The sequence below is a fragment of the Miscanthus floridulus genome, chromosome 15 (assembly GCF_019320115.1).
Source record: "Miscanthus floridulus cultivar M001 chromosome 15, ASM1932011v1, whole genome shotgun sequence".
In the NCBI taxonomy this organism is placed as follows: Eukaryota; Viridiplantae; Streptophyta; class Magnoliopsida; order Poales; family Poaceae; genus Miscanthus; species Miscanthus floridulus.
This window is the reverse complement of record NC_089594.1, coordinates 34,155,335-34,160,427: the sequence shown is the minus strand read 5'-3', so window position 1 is coordinate 34,160,427 and position 5,093 is coordinate 34,155,335. Positions and strand designations below refer to the sequence as shown.

The window sequence follows — 5,093 nt, the reverse complement described above, 5'->3', positions numbered from 1 at the left end:
TATAGGTAGTCCATATGTGTACGGATCAATGTTTTAAATAATGGGCTAAGGTGTTTAGCGGTATATCTCTAAAATAGCTAATAGCGGAGCTATATCTGACTATAGCGGGATATAGCGGCTAAATTATACATGAACTCAAATAGCGACACCCTACCTCAAAAGGCTATAGCGGGCTATAACGGCAACTATAGCGGGAGATTTAAAACTATGGTACGGATACATTTAGGTATGGACTGCATCTCTATTTACTATTTCTATATCAAAAAGCGGGCTAACGGATAGTGTCATGTCGCCCGTAAACCCACTGGCCGTCGGATCAAGCCAAGGCACGTTATGAAGCATCCGATCGGAGGCGTAGCGCGTCTCTCACCCGTTAAGCTGTCAACCCGGACGGGAGCGACTCGGCCTCTCCGCGGCGCGTTTCTCTGCTCCGCCGCCATCGCACCTCCCTCCTCCTTACGGTGCGGGCGTGGGTCCAGCGGGCGGGGTGCGTTCCCGGCCATCCCTGCGCGCGTGGGGGCCCCGGCGGGCCCGGCCGCTCCGGTCCCGGCCATCCCGGCGCGGGCGGGGGCCCCAGCTGCCCCTACGACCCCGGAGCGGCGGGCGGTGCGGGTGTGGCGGCTCCGGCCACCCCGGAGTGGGCGGCGGGCGCAGACATGGCGCGGCTGCGGCCACCCCGGTGCGGTCGTGCCTTCGCAGAGGCTCGCTTACGAGGCGTCCCTTGCGCCGCGGTGGTGACACGGGCTCGCACCACCTGCTGCGCGTGGCTCCGCTGCTCGACCGGCCGCCGCCATTTGCCCTGCCGAGGATGCTCGCCAGCCGTCCACAATCCAGCCTCAAGAAAATCCAAGGTCAGGACCGGTGACGGCGTTCAACCAAATTTTGGCTTCAAGCTCGATATGGACAACGCCCACAATGTGTTCGATAAAATGCCAGAAGGAGGAGAGAGCCCGCGGCGCGAGTGCGATGAACCAGCGAAGCGGCGCGCCGCGGGTCTGGTCCACTGGCACGTGCCAGCGCAAGGCCTCTCGCCCGCCATTCTGCGTCATCCGTGGCTCTCACCTGTCTCCCGCTTCCGCCTACACCGCCCGGCGGCCACTGGCCTTGAGGAGAGGTCGTGCTTCTCCCCAGCTCCCCTTGCAGTGTAGCGCTGCTCCTAGCCCCTCTGCCGCGACGGCGAGCTGCTAGCAGCAATGCGCCTCTTCTTCCACCAGCATTCCGTCGCGCTTCCACAATCCAACAAATTCTTGCTGGGGCTTGCACTTCCCCTGCTGCTGGCCATCAGAATCACAACCAGGTACTCCTAATACTATCTCCAGGCGCCCTCTCCTATGATCCCGCCACCAACTCCTTGGCTTCCCTCTCAACTTGCAGTATCTGGAATACACCATAGCCATACTATAAATCAGAATTCTCTGAATTTCTGAACTTATCTCAAATCTCAACCATTCCAGAAAAGTTTAATACAGAGGAAGCCTAATCCAGTCACCATCTCAAATGACATGTTGCAGATAGCATTAGTCCACTATATTCTATGTACTTACAATTTCTTTAAAGTTTAAACCGAAGTCTCAGGAACCATGGCAAATTTTATCCTACCACGGAAATTTGTCCGGACACCAAAAATTTATCATCAGTCAGCTTCAGTCACCAGCCAAAATTGCTCTGCCCCGCGGACCAACTGTTGACGGTCATTTAGGGCCTGTGGATGAGGTGTCAAGCAACCATTGCATGCACATGGATTGAAATTTTAAGATAATCAAGCTTCAAATGCTAATGTCTGCTTAACATATTTCTATTTGCAATTCATTTTTACCATGATATTCCTTGGGATTTTATCTACAAAACAAGATCCCACATGGCTGTACTTCTTTGAAGAAAAAAAAATGACATGTGGACCCTACATGTCATACTTAACTGCCATCGAAACAAGCTTTACCACACCAGATTTTGGCATTGGTTGAATTTTGGCTCTATCATAACAAATATCAATGACTAATATTATTTCCAGTGCAGTCCATGGTCTACAAGCCTTGCATTTTACAATCACAACATGATATTATTAATTCTTGGCATTACCCTCTGGTCTCAATAACTTTGTTACAATATGAACACGTAATGTTATTAATTTTTGGCATTACCCTCTGGTCTCATTAACTTTATTACAAAATTCTATCTTGCAGGTAACCAATTTTGGGTAACAATCAGTGTAATTACACAATCTGTGCCAGCAGCACAATAGGGCAACCATACCAAGAGGCTCTGTCCCAATCTGCTCCTCAAGATCAGATTGACATCCATTGGCTGGTTCTCTCCTTGTCTGCTGCATTGTACTGATGTTCTGTGCAGGTTTCTCAAATAATTTAATCATGTGCTTTGCTATATTCATACATTTATGTTTAATAATATTGAGTTTTGCTCCCTGATTCGGTTTACTTACTGATGAATATTTTCTAGAGACAAATCATAATGACCTGAGCATAGCCAGTGAGTACAACAAATTTACTCTCTCCTAGACCAAAGGGAAATTACACCAGGAATCCTGTGAAAACTTTGACGGCTATATTATCAATCTAGAATTCAGGGGCAATCAGGCACATCTAGGATGAAAACATTTTACGAAAATAAATGAATTATGCAAGTTCTTTTTTTGTCGTAAAACTATATCAATTTATCGATTACTTGCCATGGTTTGCTGTTTTGACTTTGTTCATAAAATACTTTTCTATTTTGAGATGATTTGTCCTATGACTTAAGATGGCTTTGAGAAAATCTACATGTGATGAATTTATGAAATATGCTTTCGTCACCTTCTTTAGGTTTTTTTCCATCATCCAGAATTCTATATGCAATAATATATTCTATTCCTAAACTATGTTTATCAAACCATAAGAACTATATAGCTGGATAATATAAAGGTTATTTTTCATCATCTCTGCACTTAGATTCATCCACAACAGTAAAATCACCACTGGCTACCTCAAAGATGGCGCGGCAACCATTTTCAAAAGAATTTGTAGCTCAATGCTACTCCAAGCATTCTTAAATCCTAATGTTAATCAATTACTATACGCTTTTTAACCTGGGCCAAAGACTTAGGTCCAAACATCATCAGAGACCATATCAACTGACCATGGTGCACATTCAGGTGAATAAATCATCTGGAGAGAACTTTAGGTCACTAATCACTATGGCTCGCACCAAATTCTATACTAGCCCAAATCTGTTGCAGGCGCACGCCCATGTTTCTAGTTATATACTACTCCCACAATGTTTCATGAACTACTTTATAGCAACATTGTGGTTGCTCTAAGCTCTCCCTTGACCACCTGCAATTCTGCGCATCCGCAGAGATTTGAGCTTAATTGGGTTGCTTACTCTAGAGCTCAAGCAGCTAGCTAGCCACACATGCTTCCTCCCGGTCCCTGTATTGTAGTCTATATGGTTTCTGGAATTACTTTTTCTTTTGGCTTGGCATATGTTAGCACTTGACATAAAGTCATCAACGTCTTTAATTTGACTTGGATTTATATATGCGCTTCATGTAATGTAAGGTTACCGCCACTAGTGAAAATAGATTTGATAGCTAGTAAAAATGCATTTGCGCGCGGTAAAAACCATGAATACAGTACAGATCATTGCTTACATCCAGTACAAAAACGTCACTGTACTAACGCTGTGTTGTCTATCTCGAAAGTTTGATGGCGAGCTATTCGAATGCAGACATGCGAGGAATGCACGGTCCTCCGCGACCGAGGGAGACGATCTTCTTCTGGTCGTGAACAGCAAAAGGTGGCACGATCGACTGACGGAACGACGACCCCAAGCAAATAAAGCAACCGTGTGACAGACAGGATGGACACGCACTAGCCCTAATCCAACACGGATTGAGAAACGTGCATCCCCAACTGAAAGAGGTATGGAGGATTGCGAATTACAGGTTGGAGGAGCAAGCACAGCTGATGAGCACGGGGCACGCTGGTCGATCATGCGTTTAGTACGAGCATTATGGGGCCAAAGACGTGCCAAACTGCCAACTAGGAGTAGTATCACTAACGCTGCTAATCAGGCTCAAGTTTAGTGCATCAGTTCCTCTCCACTCTGCTTCAGCTAGCTGCAGCTATGTGCGCGGCCCGAGAGGAGCCGCAGGGGCACGTGCGCATCCTCCAGTGACCGCCGTGAAAGCAAAATGCAACGCGTGAGTGCGTGACGGACCGATGGACCCCCATTGAGCTCCACTTCCATTCATCACAAAAATACTTTCAAATATATATATATATTATAAGGGATCAATTAAAATTATACTAGATCCACACATAATTTCTATCCCTGGGGAAGGGCGCCGCGGCCGCTGTCGGGCGGGAGGGGATGGGGAAGGGCACCGCCACGGTCGAGGATGATAGCGCCATGGTCGTGGGGAGCAGGGCCATCGTCGGTCGAGGGGGAGCAAGACAGCGCTGCCATCAATCGAGGGGAGCGAGGCCGCTGCCGATCGTGGTGGATAGGCGCGGTTGCGAGGCTTCAACGTGAGGGAGGCTTCAACGCAGGCGGAGGCACGGTACAGAGACTCCTGACCATCAGATCGCGTTGAAGCCTCCAGGGAAGGTATAGCAACCATAGATTTCAATATTGTTGTATTTTCTGGGTGTACGTTTTGGAGTGTACGAAGGAAAAGTCATGACTGTGGGGGATAGAAATTGTGTGCAGATCTAGTATAATTTTAATTGATCCCTTATAGTATAGATGTGTGAAAATTGATTTCACACATCTTTCTTTCATAGTTAGAATTTGTGTGTACCTGGAAAAATTACTTAATATGACCCATAGCGTTGGCACGAGCAATATACTAGTTCCAGTAATGAAAATGGGATTTACATATTACGATTTAATGCAGCATGAACCGGTGATGATGAGCACGGAACAAGCTGGCCTGGTGATGAGTTGAGCACGAGATGGCTAGCATCGCTCGAAAGAAACGTGTCACCTACCTCCATCCTCTAATACAGTGCATTCTAGCATTTAAAATTTATCCTTAAATATAATGTATTATAGAGGACAAAAACCAATTTTATATTAAATACTTTTCATTTATC

General features: G+C 46.6%; 1 long non-coding RNA gene across 1 annotated transcript; it reads left to right on the top strand.

The window, feature by feature from the left end:
- Positions 1-397: 397 nt before the first annotated feature.
- Positions 398-2,423, top strand: LOC136509430 (uncharacterized). Its single transcript, XR_010772348.1, has 2 exons — positions 398-1,297; positions 2,184-2,423. It is a non-coding gene; the product is annotated as an uncharacterized lncRNA (long non-coding RNA).
- The last annotated feature ends 2,670 nt before the right edge of the window (positions 2,424-5,093 follow it).